The following is a 20,160-nucleotide window of genomic DNA, read 5'->3' as shown; positions in this document are numbered from 1 at the left end:
CAAGGTTTCACTAGAAAATATTTATATTTTCACAGAACTAGTGTTCGTGTGTAGGAAGAAAAGGAGAAATGGCAATATAATATATTAGCATAAGATCTAGATTTTGTCTGGGCCATAAGCCTATGACAAAGGCTTGAGTGTACAAAGGTGTGGGTCAAAATGAACAGGATATAAATTTATTAAATGTAGCATCTTTACCTTCACTGCACAATAAAAATGATGACTCACAATAGTCATGGTTCTTTGGCAGTGTATTCCTTTCATTAAGACTATAAATCCGTAATTTCTGAGTAATGGGTGATTACCCATTGCTCAACAAAGTGGGATGAACTTCATCATGTTGAGTGACATTTATTTTAGTAAATGAATTAAGAATTTATAAATGCTGAATTGTAATTTAAGAATAACATATTTATAGCAAAATAATTTTATGTAGATTGCTAATATTAGGCAGTTAAGCTTGAAATATTTATTACAATTTATTTTACTTCTGAATAACTTGACAATACCTGCCTGGGATTTGAGATACTTTTGATATTATATCTGTAGTGGCAGACAATAATTCATACAGTTGAAGTCTAAAATGCATGTGGTTTTTTTTTTCCTGTCCTGTATATCCAAGCACAGTAAAGTTTAGAAAACCTCACGCATTCATATTTTTCAAATCACATCAGACACATACCCTGGAAGGTTGCTTGAATAACTCTGAACATCACTGATTGTGTTGACTATATCTGTCAATTACACTGGAGGTTTAAGCACACAGATTATACATAGAGAGCACTTTTGGTGGCTTCATCTTCAACTGAATCCTACCCACTATTTCAAACTGTACTAAAGACAAAACTTCAAACAAAGAAGATAAAATAAGTATGACATGGGCAATCATATTCTCAGCATTATACTTTTTTTCCAGACAAGGAAAAATATAACTTTCACCAAACATAAACATTAATATCCTTAATATACTGTGTGGCCAATGGCATAGGATTGGGTGGCAACAATGACAAAACTGGCATATGGAAGACTCATGAAACAATTTCACAGAATTGTTATGGTTGGAAGGGACCTCTGGAGATGACCTAGTCCAACCCCCCTGACAAGGCAGGGTCACCTGGAGCAGGTGACACGGGAACAGTCCAGATGGGCTTCGAATGTCTCCAGAGAGGGAGACTCCACCGCTACTGGGCAGCCTGTTCCAGTGCTCTGCCACCCTCAGGTAATGAAATTCTACCTCATGCTGAGGTGGAACTTCTTGTGTTTTAGTTTATGGCCATTGCTCCTTATCCTATCACTGGGCACCACTGAAAAGAGTCTGACACCGTCCTCTTGACCCCCACCTTTGTGATATTTACATGCATTAATGGGGTACCCTCTCAGTCTTCCTTCTGGACTAAACAGGCTCAGCTTCCACAGCCTATCCTCGTAAGAAAGATACTTCCAGTTTGCTCAGGTTTGTCTGTTGTTACTGGAAATATATCAATAGCCTAGAAAAGAATTAGTAGAAAATGAGGAACAATTATTTATAATGGGAGGAAATGCTAATTACATCTATCAAGAGCTCTGCTCTGCCAAGAAATTCCTGCTGAATAGAGTGGATGCTAAAGAGCTGTTGCCAGTCATAATATAACATTTCTTAGAAATGAGGTAATTAGCACACTTTGAGACACTGATAAAATCAGTATTCTTCTCACTGACACATCAGCAGAAACCACTGGTCACAGAGAAGGGAAGCAGAAGGGTTAAGAATTTAGTAGGCTAAGTGTATTTATCATTTCAGGCATCTATTTTCCAGAGTTTCCTTTGGTTATTCTGTCACATTTCAGTGCTCTGGACATTGCTTAGGAATCTTATCATAACCAGCATAAAGAAAACAGATGAATGCATCAATACTTAATTTTTTTGGATAGATAAATTATAAAACAAAATCTCCTTAAGCATCAGAGTAGTGTCTTCAGTGCTTGTCTTGTGTGATCATCATAATCAACCATAAGCTTTTTTTTTTTTTGTTCTCTCATAGCTCTTTGATGATGTAGTATCTTTATATGGTGTTTTAAGCATCTCTATAATTGAAAATGAAGTTGAAAAATCCAGTTTATATCAATACTAAAAAAAGCAACATTTCTCACTCCAAGTGCAAAGTTCACGTTTCATTTCTGCTGGATTGAGGCATCCTTTTTAGAACTTTGAAGAGTAGTGAAATGAAAAAGAATAATATTTTAGTGGGTGTTCAACATATCTCATCTGCCAATCAGGTTCTTACTCTAGCATTATGTCACTTTCAACACTTCTAATATTTCTTTTTCTATGTAAAGCAAAGATACATAGCAACTTGGCACTCATTTTGGAGAATGGGTGTGTATATTCTGCAGTATTTCTCCTGACCTTTAGAGTATTCATTTTAGGAGCATAGGATCATGGAATCATTTAGATTCTAAAAGACCTCTGAGATCATCAAATCCAACTGTTAAACCAGCACTGGCAAGTCCACCACTAAGCCAGGTCTGTAAGTGCCACATCTACATGTTTTTTAAATATCTCCAGCAGCCTGTTCTAAAGTTTGATAAACCATTCAGTGAAAAAATTTGTCTGAATATGCAACCTAAATTGGATAAGATATTATCCATCATCAATGAAGATATTGGAGTCATCAATGAAGATATTAGACAGAAGTGGCCCCAGCACTGAACCATGGGAACACCAGTTGTGACCAGACACCAACTGGATATTACTTCATTCACCAGTACTCTCTAGGCCCTTGCCATCCAGCCAGTTTTTTTGCCCATCCAAGCCACAAGCCTCCAATTTCTCCAGAAGAATGCTGTGAGAAATGGTACCAAAACCTTTACTGATTTCTAAATAGACAACAATGTCATCCTGTCCCATTTTTCAACTTCCAGTCAGCTGGGACCTCCCCAGTTAGCGAGGATTGCTGGTAAATGATGCAAAGTGGCTCAGAGAGCACTTGCCCCAACTCCCTCAGCACCTTTGGGTGGATCCCATCTGGCCCCATAGACCTGTGTCTATCTATGTGGTGTAGCAGTTCACTGACCATTTTCCCGTGGTTTATGGGGGCTTCATTCTGCTCCTCATCTCTGTCTCCCAGCTCAGGGGACTCAGTACCCAGAAAACAGCTGCAATGCTATTCTGGAATGAGGCAAAGAAGGCATTACAAGGGGATTTTCCTTAGCCCTCCTTTTGTTGCTTTATATTTATAGAAACATTTTTATTGTCTTTTATGATACTAGGCAGATTAAGTTCTAGCTGAGCTTTGGCCCTTCTAATTTTCTGTCTGCTTAACCTCACAATATCCTTGTAGTCCTCCTGAGTTGCCAGCCCCTTCTTTCAAAGGTCAGAACCTCTCCTTATTTTCCTGAGCTCCAGCCAAGCTCTCTGTCCAGTCAGGCTGGTCGTTTTCCCTGCTATCTCATCACTCCTCACATGAGGATGCCTGTTTCTGCGTTTTAGTATTTCCTCCTTGAAGAATGTCCAGTTTTCCTGGACTCCTTAGCCCTTCAGGACAGCCTCACAAGGGACTCTGTCAACAAGTCTCCTAAACAGGCCAAAGGTCTGCCCTGTGGAAGTCCTAGGTGGCAGGGCTGCTGATCCCGCTCTTTATTTCTCTGATAGCTGAAAACTCTCATTTCATGACTGCTGTGCCCAAGATAGCCTCTGACTACAACATCACCCACCAATCCTTCTCTGTTCAAAAACAACAGGTCCAGTGGGGACCCTTCCCTGCTTGATTCGCTCACCAGCTGTGTAAGGACCATGTGTTACATACACTTCAGGAATCTAGAAGGATGTTCACCTTCTTCCTTCATACTCAAATCCTGTGAGAAAAACAGTCTTCTAAATTATGTTTGACCTGATTGTGCCCAAATGAACTTTACTTAAATAAACTAAATTTAAAACTGAAAAAGTTTCTAAGTATTCAAGAATACAGTTTAGTGACCAGCTCATTTTATTCAAAGCAGAAAATCTGACATCAGTTTCTGGATCAGTTGCTGTCCTTCTTTTTGACTCTGGGCTGTGTAAGTTTATTGCTTAAAATTTCAGGCAAGAGTCTAAATCTGCATCTTTAAACGCCCTTTTGTGTCTTTTTCTATCTCATCTCTTTGCACTAAACAGATAACCTTTTTAGGCCTGGAATAGAATAAAGTCCTGCCCGAGTATTGCAGTTTATTTTTTTTTTTTTCTTGTGAGAGGTCTGCTTAGATATCTATTTATCACCTTCACAACATTTTTATGGTATTATGTTGTCACACAATCTGACACAAGTCTCCCACAGACCACTGTCTAAAGAAATGGAGGAATAATTTCTTTAAACATGAAATTTGAAGTGGTAAGTTATTAAATGCCTAGTAGCTAATAAGATAAATAATTAAATACAGTAAAACATCCTAAGAAATACAGCAGAAAAGTTGAGCATGAGTTTTATATCTTCATAAGGATGAATAAATCAATTTTTAAAAAAATATAAGCAGAAGATATTTTCCTTTTTATCTATGTACTCTTCGGCCAGAGGTATGAGAAGCATTTATTATTCCAGAAAAGTGAAATGGCATAAAGCAGTTATCATCCAGTACTACAGATATTTTAGGAAAACAGAACTCCTAGTGAGAAAGTGTTTTAAAATATATCAGTTTCTTATGAAAACTTAAAGAGAGGATGAAACATTTCAAGCATTTACAACAGATTGGAGATGCTCAAATTAAATATGTCATTTTTGAGGTTTTATGGAATCCCTAATTCAAGACTGAATTGTAGTAAGAATAAGAGACCCACAATAGAGAATGAGATTCTAGGAGAATGTGATTTTAACATAAACAAGAACTGTTAAAGTATGCAAAACTGAAGCTGAGAGACTAGATAGTTTGCAGAGTAGTTTCCAGGCTCTTCTTCTGTGTCTTCTGAGATCTTTTTCTAACATCTTTGGGGAGCTATAGACAGTCTTCTACAAACTTTAGAGTGACTGTTGCTGGGAAAGGGTAGCTATTTCTCAATTTTTCTTCTACCAAATCTATTAACTGCTAAATACTTACTCAGCTGTTTACACTAAAACAGGTATGCATCTTTTATCTTGGCTACCTTCTGATTTGGGAATGTCAAGCAGCTGCATCTGGGAAAGAGGAGGCCTTGTCCCTCTTTCTGGCAGGGCTCTGGAGGGAGCCTACAAGCTGACCTTGTGGGAGACCACGTCCTCACTTGCAGCAGCCATGCATTTGTCGAGGAGGAGATGTGGAACAAAGATCAGGGAGTGTCTGGGAAGATCACAAGGACTCAGCAGAGATGCTGAAACCCCAACTGCACAGAAGGTGAGGAAGCCCTATGGTGTTTGACTGGAAGTGAAGAAGCTGGGAAAAAGTTGGAGAAGATGGTAGACAGGTGAAGAAATGCACCAGTCGTATTTCAGTGATGAGACATGCCAAATCCTTCAACTGGGAAGAAGCCTTTGATACAAGCTGGGCCTACTGGGATACTGGAAAGGAGCAGCTGTGCAGAAAAGGACCTGAGGCCTTAGTAGACCAAATTAATATAAGCTAGCAGCATGTCTTCACATCAAAGGCTGACAGCTTCCTGGGATGTATTAGCAGAAGCAATTATTCACTTGTACTTGACAGTTCTTAGGCCACATCTAGAACACTGTAATGCATCCAGTTTCCTCAGACACATCCTACCCCATAAAAGAGAGACACCAGTAAGATGGAGTGACTTCAGTTGAGGGCCATCAAGATGATCAGGGCCTGGAGCATTTGTTCTGAGAAGAGGATAAGAATAGGCCTTATTCAGACTGAAGCAGAGATGGGTTTGGGGAAGACCTGAGACCAGTCTGGCAGCAGCTATGTGGAGGTAACTGAGCAGATGGAGCCACTATCTTCAGCAGTGCTCAGCAGAAGAACAAAAGAAAATGGATATAAATTGAAACAAGAAGTTCAGCCATAATAAACTTTTCCTTTATGTGGGCAGAACAGCAACAAAACAGGTTGCCCAGGGAGTTTGGATGATCTGTGTTATTGGAAGTTTATAAGACCCAACTGGCCAAATCGCCAAGGAGCCTGGTCTGAGCTTAGAGCTGACCATGCTTTGAGACTTCAGTCTCAGCGATTCTATGTTAGCAGCACGAAGCCAAATCAATTTCTTGGAAGAAAAGCAAGACAATACCACTACAGTAGTGAACTTGTAAAGAATAACCTCTCAGGAATATGCAGCATGAAGTCAAAAAGTGACAGTTTCAAAGAGATTGTAAAATAATAGAAAAATAAAGCAGGAAACAACTCTTGTTTTCAAGAAACAAAGGCTCCATGTAGCATGAAAGCTAGTACAGCCCTAAACTGTGTCCTGCTGTTGAACAGGTCTTTTGTTTCAGAAAGGTGTAGACTGCAGCTGTAAAGAAATAAGATTAGAACTACTCTAAGTATGAGGACAGCATTTGTGCTACCAGAAAGAACTGAATGCAGCAGCAACCAATGTCATTTGGTCTCCATTTGTTGAGAAGTATTGCAGAAATAGTTACCTCCTGAGATTGGAACAACCATTTGATGAAGGCCTTTTATATTATAAGTGAGATGCACAGGCACAGGTCATGGCTATAGATGAACTGCAGGAAAAACAAAAAAAAACTTAAAAATATCCCAAAATCCTGGAATGCAGTTAAAATTTAGTGAGAAAGATGATTCCTACTTACTGAATGTAAGGGTAAATCAAAATCTTAGAAAGTTTTATAGTAAAAATCAAGTGTTATTAAAAGCAAGTAATTAAAGGTAGCAAGTGAAAAGCAAAAATGGCAGATGGCATAGAAGAAATTCTACAAAAATGTCAATGTCAAACCTTTGTACCAACTCAGAAAAAATCACCATGAATAAATACTTGTTTAAGCAAATGATAAAGAAAAAGTAGGTTGGGAATCAGTATGGAGGGATAACTTCTCAAAAGATTTTCCTCTTTCATGATATACAGATGTAAGGCAAAAAGTTGACTTTTGTATTCCGTAACTTCAAGACTGAGAAGATCCAAATCCTTCCTTCCCCATTTTCCATGTCCATGGACCTACTCTTGCCATGCTGATACATTGACATAATTCCATTTCTGAGCTGACTTACATTGCAGTCTTCCAGCAGTGGAACAAGTTTACCCTCAGAAAGGGAGAGCAAAGTCCCTGACTCTACCCTGTCCTTTAAGAAAAACATTCATTGCTATTGAACTGTTACTGACACTCACCATTAGTGTTTATTTTGCTAAGGGAAGGTCAAAGATATTGACTTTGTCTGACTTTGAACTTCATCTCAACCCCATGACACTAGAACCCAGGGGAAAGATCCCTCCATCTACAGAAGGCTTCTTCCCATTTTAGGAAGAACTTGTTAACTCTCTTTGTACTTAGGTCAAGTTACTCTGATTTCTGACATGATTTCATGTTTTGGTTCCCAAAACCTTTGAAGAGCCTGCTATCCTGTGCTGTCAGGGCTATGCTTCAGATGGTAAAAATATTTGCTCACAATGTGTTATAGTTTAGTTTTGCCCATAGGCAAAGTAGTCAAATGACATTAAAAAGCATTGATTTGAAGTACTCTACATTTAAAACACCACTCCCATTTACTAGTTGTCTGTGAGAAGATAGAGATTACTTATCCATATATAATTATATTTTGTGAAGTTGCTATCTAAGGGACTTTTTATAGAGGAAAAAGCAACTCTGCATGTTTGTTTGACTCCTGTGACTCAAATTTAACCTGGTGTGCTTGAAACAAAGATGGTGAGAAATGTGAATATTTATCTTTTACAGACTACTCTGTACCCTGTGATAAAGAGCAGATTAATGTAAAGTGGGTATTTTTTCTTCACTCCCCCTCATTCCAAGGAGAGCTTAGAAATCAAAAAAAGTTTTCAATTTTTTGTCCAGTTCTGAGGTGGTGTTGTCCATGCTTAGGTCATTCTCACATGAGGATAAGATAAGCAATCACAGGCATTTCAGATGAGGAACCCCCCTGTGTACATGTGTGAAGGATGGCTGTCTGCAGCTTGTGCTATGTGTACTTGCCCCCCTTCTTTTCATCTGCTTCACATGGTTCAACAGCCACTGTGATGTGAAAAATATAACAATATTCAGCATGGTGTCAGAGTTACACTGGGAGAAATGAGACTCCTATTTTTCTTTTGCTGCTTATGGTTAAATATTGTCTTCTCTTACAAAGTGCTGCTATAAGAATTTCAGGCAAGTCTACCCTAATGACTTGGAGACAAAGAGAAAGCCACTAGCGTCAGATGATTTTTTAATACTGATTACCTCTGGAATTTTTGCCTCACATAAGTTTGTTTTTTGAGCATTGGCAGTTGAGGTGCAGATACATCATTCACTTTAGAATCTGGGTAGATCAACTTTTTTCATTTCTTTTGTGTTTTCTATATAAACTGAAAAATACAGCCCCTGGATCAAATGTGATTCACAAAATGTTTTCTTAAGCAATATATAAAAGCCTTACTTTCAAGACAAAGGTGGCAAGTACACCATATAGACAGCAAACAACACATGGTGCTGCACTTGAAGAGTTCTTCCATATTAAAGAATTTTCATATCAGTTTCTATGTTTTTTTTTTTATTGATAAAAGAAATGTATCTCAATCCTGTGATATGCTTAAAAAACTTCAATGAACTATCTGAATTTTAGGCAAAATGTGAGGGAGTCACCGGCTTTTACAAATTTTGCAACGACTCAATACAAACATTCATCGGGCAAGAAGGATAAATGGCACTTTTTATTTGTCAGTGAACTACTGACTGGAAGAGTTCTGGGGAAACCATATTTTAGGAGGCAAAGAGGATGGGTAAAAGGTATTTTTTAGTGCTGAACAGAATGGTGGCAATGGTTTTATTAAGTTTGATCCTTACCTAAAACCTTGGACTTGAGCAAAAATATTTTATTGCTAATTTGTTTCAACTCATATTTTTGCACTTATTCCTTGAGACTAAAAGGGTTTAAGAGAAATAAATTTCAATTATTTATATCACCTGTATTATAATTATTGTCACTGGTTTTATGTCTTCATTTTGAAATTATTGCTGTCGTCAGCAGTTTTCCCCTAAATACATCTGCATTCAATTTAGAAAGAACTGGCAAAGACTAAAGGAGACACCTTCAACCCATGTCAATCTTCTATGTCCTGTTAGATTATTTACCCTTTTATGAATACAGGCAATACAATGGCCTCTTTGACCTCAAGCAAAGATCTCTGACAAAGATCTCTGGTAATACAACTAGACAAAATATCCTAAAAAAGAGGAATGGTGGTGTTGAGTTTGTTTTTACAGCAGGTTTGCCAAGTGATGCAAATGCAAATTGGAATTCCACATTCTGTATTAACAAAAGACAGAGCACAATATTATTCTTTGATGCCCTTATGAATGTTCTTTTCCAGCTGTATACAACAATTCTGATCTTTTGGTAAGAAAACTGCATTCCTTTCTTCATCAAAGTCCAAGTTCATAAAATAGAATCAATTCCGATGTTAAAATCCTTTTAATTTAGTAAAACAAAGTCATTGTTTTATCAAACCTTTTGATATAGTGCTAATCAGAGTGATTTCACAAAGTTATTGTAAGCGCTCACATAAATTACTAAGTGGAGATAGAAATAGCTCATATGAAATCAATTAAGGTCCAGTGATTACACTGGGGTTTCATCTGGACTCTCTTCTTGCATTGTTGCTGTGTGTATTCTTTTCATTAATTTGCTAATAACTATTTTATACTGTATAATGACCCTAAACTAGGAAGATTATCTACTTTTTTATGAGCCATATTCACAAATGGCATCTCTCCACACTGAGATCTTGTTCAGTCTTTTAAGAGTCATGTCAAAGGGTATGTTCCAAATATTTTAACTCTTCAGGCAAATTATCTCACCTGCAATTTTGTTTGTTTGCAGTTTCAGTTAACTGAACACCACAGATGTTCACATCCCCTGAGCCACACTAAAAATTAGGGAAACTAAAATTCCTAAGTCAAAGTAAATGACAGCAACCAGATCTGCCAGTAAGTCAACTATTGCCCAACAGTTGCTTGCAGGTGCAAACTCCAAATGCAAATAGGTAGATGAGCATCCATTTTTCACATCTACTAACTCAAATATAAACCTGACAATACAACACCATTATCTTCAACTGATTTTTCATCAATGTGTGTCAAATACAGCTGTACCAGCAGTACAAACTACTTCTAGCAGATCACAGCAGGGAAAAAAATAAAGCTGCACCACAAAAACCCCTAAACCAAACCAAGCCAAAACAGAAAAATCCTAAACCAATAGATTAAAACCTAGAGCATTTCCTGTCAATTATCAGCAGAAATGTAAGAAGGCTGAGTACAACCATCTAAGTTAGGATACAGCTAAAACATTCAGGAAAAGAACTCCACTCCCCTACAGAGTCCTGTGTGATCTTTGCTGACTATACTTAGTCAAGTGCTCAGTTTCAGATCTTATAGGAAAATCTGATCCTCCAAAATGATGCTGGGTCTGTGATACTGACTTGCAAGCACAAATGCAACTGATTAAACAACTGTTTTATGTTCCATTTAATCTTACTTTGAATTGTTTTTCATGCCTGGGTACTTTCTCTAGCAGAGAAGAGCATTATACTGGGAGTTATATGGTGACCATGTAGCTTCTTTTAGTTATTTTAAATTCAGGGCTGGAAGCTGCTGAGCAGCCCAATTTAGAGTCAAGGGTCTCATTTCTGAAATAGGCACAATACTGGTAGATTATGCTGTGTCAGCTTGAAGATGGTACATTTAAGGACATCTGAGGATGAGTGAAATCACTGCTGATGGGAATGATTAAACTCTGACTGTTGTGTTTATAATCACTGTGCTGTGCCCTCAGTGAATGGTGGTGTCATAAATATAATGGTATACAAGGTCAGATTTTACGAGTATTTTTCTTACAAGACTTTCCATTCCAAAACATCATTTAAAATTATGTGCAGATTCAGAAGAGTACCCCTAGATTTTCTGCATCTTTCTTTAGAGCTGTAAAAATAAAAATGCTGCAATACAGGTGCAGAAAAAGGTAGAAAGTTTTTGCAGTTTTTTGCTTATATGTGGTAACATTTTACTTTCCAAGACATGAGAAAGGTCCAGTTTTCTCCGAATAGTCTTCAATCAACACAAAGATTAAAAAGACAGTATAAAAACAAAGTATACCAACCCACAGACAGATAGTCTCTTCCTAACACAGGCCTCAGTCTTCATCACTCAGGATGTGATCTTGCATCCACCTCAACCTTGTAGGGCTATTTATCAGCCAGAGTAAATTAGGAATTCTAAAAGATTTTCCACCAAAAAATACTATTGTTTTCACCCACAAATTCAAAACATATTAACCTGAAAGTAGTTATTAACTTAACAGTGAGTTAATAACCAGTGCTAGCAGAATTTTTCCCTAACAACAGAGAAGACCATATATTAGTGATGCCACTGGGATCCACAGAAGTCTAACCATGTCTGTTCTTTAAATGTGACCATAATTTCATTCAAGGTGATTACATTAAGTTTAGATATGGTACAGGGTAAAGGAGATGGAGGACATTCATTCCCTTCTTCATGGTCAAATTAGCTGGATTTCTCTCTCAGAATTTTTAAATAAACTTATCAACCCTTACAAAACAGAAGCCCCGATCACTGTAAGTCTTATATCCTCTTAGCAAAAGTTTTGTTATTTAAAACTCTCAGAAAGTCATATTATGTTCACAGGACTGTTAAATGCAGTGTAGTGAGTGCTGGTACACAGAACAGTGTACTTGTTCATAAAGTGAATGTACTCAACTGTCCAGAAATCCTTGCCAGTTTTATATCTTGCCAAGAGAGATCACTTCAACAGATCATAATTTATATTAGCAGTTGGACAAATGAATGCAGTGTGATGCATGAATTGTCTTAAGAAGAAACACCAACCTCTTACTAAGATTACCTGGAAATACCCCATTTCATTCTAAAATGTTTCTAACTAGGTAATTTAAAATAATAAAAGGGTATTAGCAAGCTGAAAAAATAAATAAATGTAATTTGTGTCACACCAAGTTTCATACTCAAAATTATTTGTTCTGTTCTTTCATGTTTTCATCTCTCTTTGAACTGGAGGAAATCTGAGTTTTTCAGCAAACTGATCAGTTTACCATTTTGAAGGACAGTGCTGTGACACCTGTGGTAGCATTAGTAAGAAAGAGATCCTTTTGCTCTTGTTTTTGTACTTAGTTACAACTTTGCAGCTTCAAAAGCTGAAAATTACTTGACAAGATAAACACACTCTGCAATGAACTTAGCACGTGTGTTTTAAAATCTGGAAAAAGCCCCCATTATCCCAAACTAATACCAAGGATCGTATTCAGAAGTAAACAAAACCAGCATTAAGAAGAGTAAATAGTTTGCAAATGGCAGTACTACACTAACATTGGCAAGGGAAAACTGGAAGGAGATTTAACACATTCAAACTCCATCCTCATGGAGAAACTGAGAGGAAAAAGAAATCTGAAGTTCTTTATTTAAAGTTAGCTACTGAGCCCTGGGGAACTGGGGAACATCTCTTACCCATATCTGAGTGTATTTAACTGGTCCATCTTTTTTGTTTTTCATTTACTATCATGACTTCATCCCAAAATATCCACATCCTAACATAATGTTAGCTCCATATATAAAACCCTACTGGATAACAAAGTTGCTGTTAAAGTCTGCATCTCAGGTAAATTTTCTTGCTATTTTAGGAAAGCAGTGGAAAATCTAATATTTTATTTAAATAGTGCCAAAACTGCTGCTTACTATAATGACACAAAATAGGTTCCTCACAATCTCAAATTTGGAAAGGAAAAGATAGAACTGAATATGCCGTTCTATCTTTCATATCTTTCCGAGAAAATAAAATGCAGCAAAATGTTTTTCTTGTCAATAAACCAAGTAGAAATGATTCAGAATGCAAACACAGAATCAGACCTATGACTAAGGCACCATTTTTAAATTCAAAGAAAGATATTATTACAATTGAAACTTCATTGCTATTTTTCATCTGCACCGTACGCAACATTTTCCTGCAGAAGAAAAAAACATGGGATTGAAAACCCCTGAGAACTAACAAAATAACTGAATAACTAACCTTATCATCACTTGGGTCTTTTACTTGCCCCGCTACATTTTGCCTGAAGAACAAGACACATCTCTTTGACCTTGAAAACATAGAGGTCTAGATGTAGTTTTACTGTGAGGGAGGGATGAATAAGAAAGGATATCATGTATCAACACGTCAGTATGTCCACATGGGGTAGTTATTTGACTCAATTTCAGTGTTTATTTTATAAAAGAGCTTAGAAGAAGATTCACATAAGGTGTCAGTCTGGTGAGGCTCTTTCCCTTCCCTTCCCTTCCCTTCCCTTCCCTTCCCTTCCCTTCCCTTCCCTTCCCTTCCCTTCCCTTCCCTTCCCTTCCCTTCCCTTCCCTTCCCTTCCCTTCCCTTCCCTTCCCTTCCCTTCCCTTCCCTTCCCTTCCCTTCCCTTCCCTTCCCTTCCCTTCCCTTCCCTTCCCTTCCCTTCCCTTCCCTTCCCTTCCCTTCCCTTCCCTTCCCTTCCCTTCCCTTCCCTTCCCTTCCCTTCCCTTCCCTTCCCTTCCCTTCCCTTCCCTGTCAATGAAGGGGCAGTAACCTTGTAGCCTTTCAGAAAGGGAAAGGGAACCTATGAGAAATGAGAAGGAATGTATGTAAAATTCACCTTCTTCTTGGTGTCCTGAGTCTCCCAGGATATTCAGTAGAGAAACCTAGTTTTTTTCAGACCTCACCTAATGGGCTTTTCACCCTGTGGTAATACAGATGACCCAACAGTCATATTCTTCTGTTCTGCTGATCCCTGGGGAGGATGAGACTCAGAAGCCCACCAGCCCTCCCCATCCCTATCCTTTGCTTTTCTGTTTGCACAGGACCACCAGCCAAGTGACTTGGAGGTCCAGTTCCCCACTGGGGATGATTCAGGTGTTGGACCACAGGGTGAATTGTGTCATGTACTCACACTCTGTCTGGTCCCAGCACCAACTGAAGACAGTCAGAATTTTAGCAGAGATTTCTGCCAAGACGTTTTTCATTGGCGCATTTCTTCTACATTTTTTTATTATATATTAATCCAAAAGAGCCTTTTTCAAGAATGGTTCTTACTGCTATCACTAAAAGATATTTGCATATGCTAAAAAATCTAGCTTCAAACATTTTTATATCTCATAACTTTGGCTAAAGAACCTTATACTTTTGTTACTTAGGCTTAAGTATTTTCACATTGAAGTGCTGCTGTTATTTAATGTCTCTTTGGCACCTAACATGTTAAATAACATAAAATTAGTTGACATGAGATGACAATTAACAAAGTTAGGCCAGACAAAGAATAAGTGTAAGAATTAGATAGCATTTTTTTTTGTCCTCTGGATAATGTGGAAAAATTATGTACGTATGAAAGACATACAGTTGTTAATTAATATTTTACCCTCCCTTGTTCATGGATGGAATAATTATTTAAATCCAGACTGCTAGAAGTATGAAAAATCTCCTGTATCGTGTCTTAGGTTATGAGAAAGCCAATGACACAGAGATCAAATGGCAAGTTCTACCTTCTCTTTTTCTTGAGTGGGCTTTGGGCTTTGGAGAAGTGTCTGGAGAACACTTGCATGTGCCATCTGGTGGCTGTCTAATGGAATTATTGTTTAGGAGGGAAAAGCAGGAAGCAAAATGGGCTCAAATGTTTTGCCATTCAAATCACGAATGTTCCTGAAAATTCCCTGCTTTAAAAAGAAAAATGAACTAGAAAAGAAGAATTTTGTTGCAAACTTCAGACTAGAGCAGACTGGAATAATGTTATCCAAGGTTATCATCTCTTGACAAACAAGAAAGGCAACTGAAAATATTTGGAATATACTTCTGTGTCTTCAAAGGTAGAGTTTGAGTTTTGATTTGTACTTATAGGAACTAGACTTGTGGATAAAGAGGATAAAGGAATAAGACCTCTAGTCCAGGATTGTCTCGGGGGCTGACTGAATTCCAGACATCTAGTTAAGGGATTGGGCAACATTTTCTCTCCAGTTATAATTTTCCCCTCACTTTTCTAAGTTCTGTTGAGCTTTTTTTAAAGAGTGAGTGAAAAGGAAGTTTTTGTATTTTGAGTTTTATTTGGAACTTTGGTCATAAGATCAACTCCAGGCTATCCCAGGCTTATGTATGTTTGGTTTGGCTCCATACTGACATGGGCACAGGCATTTTCATCATGCTCTGCACTAGCCACTCCAGACACATTATCAAAAATCTTCATTAAAGTCCAGAGTTGCCATCACTGCACAATATGACTCACTGAGGTATTTGGCAGCAGCTAGGACCTGCCACCAGACCTGACTTCTAAGTCAACCTCTACAAAAGCTCCTTGCAGTGCTCTAAGAAATGTTTGAGTTCATAAAATAAATCTGAGAAATTCTTTTTCAAAGCAGGCCATTTCTAGAATTTTTAATCTTTTTTTTTTTCCCTAGGGTCTTATAGTACTACCCATGACATCAGACTCTGGGTGCATATATGAAGAGAATGTGTACCACATGGCATGGGTTTTTCAAGTGAAATAAAAGATTACAAATACTTATATGCTTACATCTTTATTTACTAGTACTCTAATGATGAACAGTGAGATGGGATTTTATGTCACCCCTTACTGAAAGGGGCTCTTTGGAGGAATTTATCTCTTCTCTACTACTACTCCCCTGAACTGTGGACCAATATAAATAACCTATCCTAAATCTAAGCATCTCACTTTTTGCCAGGAATTAGGTTTTCTGCATGCTGACTGACAGCCTCGCATCCTTACAAACTGGGGATGATGGAGAACTGGTGTGTCTCTCCAGCATGGCCCTGGCACATTTTATTCCTCCAGTTTAGCAGGAGTTCGCAGGAACAGCTCTGCTAATTTCCTTCTAAAATTCCATACACATCCTTGCACTCACCTGCTCTTCTATCCTCTGTGAGACAAGATTTTCTCATGCTCATGGTGTTCCCTATCAGAGATTCACCACTCTATGGGATATCCCCCACAATGATTTTCCATCTGGAAGATTCTCATTCTCCTCTTTGGGCACTCAGAGAGTGCTTTCAGTAGATGGGTGATCTCTCATTGGAGTGCAGATTTAGCAGTTAGTATGGGAGACATTTTGAAGCATTTTGACACAAAATTTGATACAGCATTGTGCTCTGTGCTCTGAACTCCCATGGGCCCTGTTGGATCAGGTTATTTGAATGGTAGCTCAGGAGTCAAACTCAAAAGAAATTTCATATTTATCTCTCCTAGACACCCATGAAATATCTAGTCTTAAGCCAAGCTAGTTACTAAAGATATACATGGTTTTTAAAAGTTTTGAGAGTAGCTGTAATCAAGCCCATTACATACAACTCGTTGAACTGCATCTTGAATCTAACTCTGGAAGGTTTCATCCACCCTTCATACATTTCTCTCTACATATCTTCTGTGCTGCTTCAAAATGAGAACAGGCATTGGATGTTTTCTCTGTAACATTTGGCTGTCTGTCAGAGTGAGAACAACATTAGGTGTAAGTCACAAGAGCACTTGTTCCAGTTTAAATATTATTTTTGTAATGGGTCTTAGACTATTCCCTCATATATCAGCTGTTCCCATGCAGACCAGCACAAGAACATCTGTTTAAAAACAATCTGTTTATTTTATTACATCTCCCAAAGTTTTGCTTGTGAAAGCATACAACAATACTGGGAAAGGGAGAAGCTGCCTTCTTTCTTTGAGTTCACATGTATGACTTAGTTTAATGAAACAAAGCCTGGCTGAATCAGCTCACACTGCCATTTTGTTCATGTGCTTTTTGAAAGCAAAGCAAATGAAAGAGAATCTAATATGCTATTTCTCAAAATTAGAAAGCCCAGGAAAAAAGTGTGGCTAAATAAACATTCTAATGAGCTACTTTTATGCTTTGCAATTACTTTTATATGATGAAGTAGGCTGGTTGTGTGTTCCAAAATAATACATAGAATATATGTTAATGCACATTGGCTTCCGTGTTCTGTTTATTGCTGATATGTCCACAGTTTAAAAGCTGATAAATTGTAGAAGTAATCAATGCTGAAACGTTACTGGTACAATTCTGTAACTAATTATTGCCGCTCTGTAAAAAAAAAATTAGCATGTGCATTAATCTTCTTATGTGACAATTTTGAAATACTTGCTTAATTAAGCCATACAGCAGTCCCAAGAATTAATCCAGTAAATTCCTTTTCACCTTTCAGGAAGGGAGACTAAACTATGGGTAAGTTCATACTTACATGCCAAATATGTAATGTCCTCCACATAAGAGACTGTTCATGTCTCAGTTACAGAGAAAACAACCTAACATGTTGTTCAGCAACAAGTATCACCCCTTGCATGAGTCTATAAAGTGATTCCAAAAGGCTCAGGCTAAATCAATAGAGCAGGGAATGTTAAACACTTTTACTATTTCCCCAGTGTCTACAGTTATAAAAATAGATTATAGAAATATGCTGGTTGCAATGGAACCTAATTTTATTTTCAGGAAATGCTTTGGAAGAAAATAAATTCCATTACAATACAACATTAAATAATCATGTTTTCTGTATATATTTATTTGCTATTCCAATCAAATTATTACTTCCTTACTAGTGCAATTGGTATTCCTGTGTCCAGAGCACTTAGTGTAGCTGAGGTTCCAGACCAGAGGTTCTCTAGCTATGGTACACTTGCCTCAAGGAACCACAGATCTCCAGTCCCTGGGTGTGCATTGGAGCAGCAGCTGCAAATGTCTTTGCTGCTGGGTAAGGTCTCAAGTTCCCTACATTGCTGATACAGCACAGGAAGGACAGACCTGCTCGAGCAGATCCAGAACTATCTATGGAGATTATTAGAGGGATGGACCTCTCTTAGGAAGAAAGGCTCATAGAGCTGGGGTTATTCAGTCTGGAGAAGAAAAGGATCTGGGAGGACTTTACAGCAGCCTTTCAGGTACTTGAAGGGGGCTATAAGAAAATTAGGGACAAACATTTTATCAGAACCTCTTCCAGCAGGACTAGGGGTAATTGAAGGAGGGTTAATATGGATTAGATACAAGAAAGATGTTTTTAAAATAAGAGTGGTAAACAAGTTTCCCAAGGAGGTAGTAGATGCCCCATCCCTGGAAACTTTTGTGGCCAGGTTGGATGGGATTCTGAGCAACTTGATGTAATGGAAGGTGGCCCTGATCGTTGCAGGGGGCTTGCACTAGATGATCTTCAAAGGGTCATCCCAACCCAAACCATTCTATGAGTCTGTACTTGGTGCAGTATTTGGACATAACTCTTCTCCATGTCCTGAAGGAAGATGGCCATTTCCAGACCTAGACTTTTGGCTTAGGACCTGAAGGGGACCATCAGGGGATGAGTAAGGAAACAAGATGCAGAGCACAAGGGGATTGGCCATCACATAGAGTCAGAGTCCTGTCTCCTTTGGACAGGAGAAGGAAATAGGAGTTGGGAGTGAAAATAATGGCATGGAGCTGAATTCTTCTCACATTCAGGTCACTTAAATGACTTTTTAGTGGTCTTTACTGAGTGTGTTCTCTGCAATGGAAAAAAACATAACAGTAGATGGATGCTCAAGGACTCAGAAATACTAGATCATTTTGTTAATGTGCTAAAAAACATGACTGCTGTATCAGTCCAAAATAAACTATTTTTATTGAAAATGTATTTTCAGAACATATCTTTTGGTTAAAGTTTAGAAAAATACACATCACCCCCCTTTGTGGAATAAATATTTTTTGAGAAGGAATCCTCCCTAAACAAACAAGGATTATTATTTGAGACAGTTTCTGCAACTCAAGGCATATTTTACATGCCATTTTTTGTGATGGGGAGTTAAATGGATTCTTTAGAAAAACACCTGGAAAGGTCAGGGCAAAGGCACAAAACGTTGAGTTGAGAGTTTTTACTGGTACTGCACAGACTGCTGGTGTGGACACTAAGTGCTGCAATTTTTAAGTTTAGTTGAAGGTGGAGAGTGTCTATAAATACCATATATGCACACTTTACTTACCTCATCACTTTTCCTTTTATCTTTTGGTAAAACCTTGCAGTGGGGTAGCACAGGGACCCAGTAATTTCTGACTCATCAGCATATGTCTTCTGGTAGATCACGATTACTCAAGAGGTTTGAACATGTGACTGCCTCAGAAGAAGTGGCTCATGAGACCCCACCTGGAGCACTGCATCCAGCTCTGGGATCCTCAGCACAAGACATGGAGCTATTGGAGCAAGTCCGGAGGAGGCCACAAAGATGATCAGGGGGCCTGAGCACCTCTCCTAGCTCTCCTCTATTATTCTATGATTATTCAGTCATTGCCTTGGAAGGAAAAAGTCATTAGGAAAAAGCTGTTCATCCTGCCTTTTAGCCCTGAAAAGCCAAATGAGTAGCTAAGTGTACTCTATTTGGCCTATGAGTTTTACATTACATGTGCCTGTTTAAACACCTTGGAGGGTGTCCTAAGCCCAGATCTGTGTTACTAATGCCAGGACCTACAACAAGGATATTAGCATGGGAAAAGTCAGGGTTTCTGCCAAAAGGCATTAGCTACTACACTTGGGCCAAAGAGCCACAGTTTTATTCAGAGAGACGGTAAAGAAAGCTTGGGAGTTTTAGGTGGGTGAACTTGGAAGGAGTCTACTGAAAAACATAATCATTCCCATATGTCTGAGCAAAGGGAGTGAAGGATTTGCAGGGTAAAAAATATGGGTCAGAAATCAGTAAGTAGGGATATAGTAGACAGGAAAAGGATTTTTCTGAGGTTGTATGGATAGAGCTTTTTTTCAAAATGAAGTTGGTGAAGCCAAAAGATCTCTATGATGAAGAGATATATATTGAGAAATTTATGAAACCTATACATTAAGTTTTATTAAAGAGAGATTAAAAAATCAATTTTTAAAAGATACAGCAAAGGAGAAAGGAATTTCACTGGTTTTAAGATAAACAAACCAAGGAAAAAAAATATTAACATTGACAGTAGTTGAAATTGACTAATTTGTAAAGAAATGACTGTGTGTTTTCTGTGTAAGAAACTTGATCTTGTTAGTGGTATGGAGGAGCAAAAAG

Source organism: Ammospiza nelsoni, chromosome 1 (assembly GCF_027579445.1).
Source record: "Ammospiza nelsoni isolate bAmmNel1 chromosome 1, bAmmNel1.pri, whole genome shotgun sequence".
NCBI lineage: Eukaryota > Metazoa > Chordata > Aves > Passeriformes > Passerellidae > Ammospiza > Ammospiza nelsoni.
The sequence above is the reverse complement of the archived record's forward strand: the minus strand, read 5'-3'. Positions refer to the sequence as shown.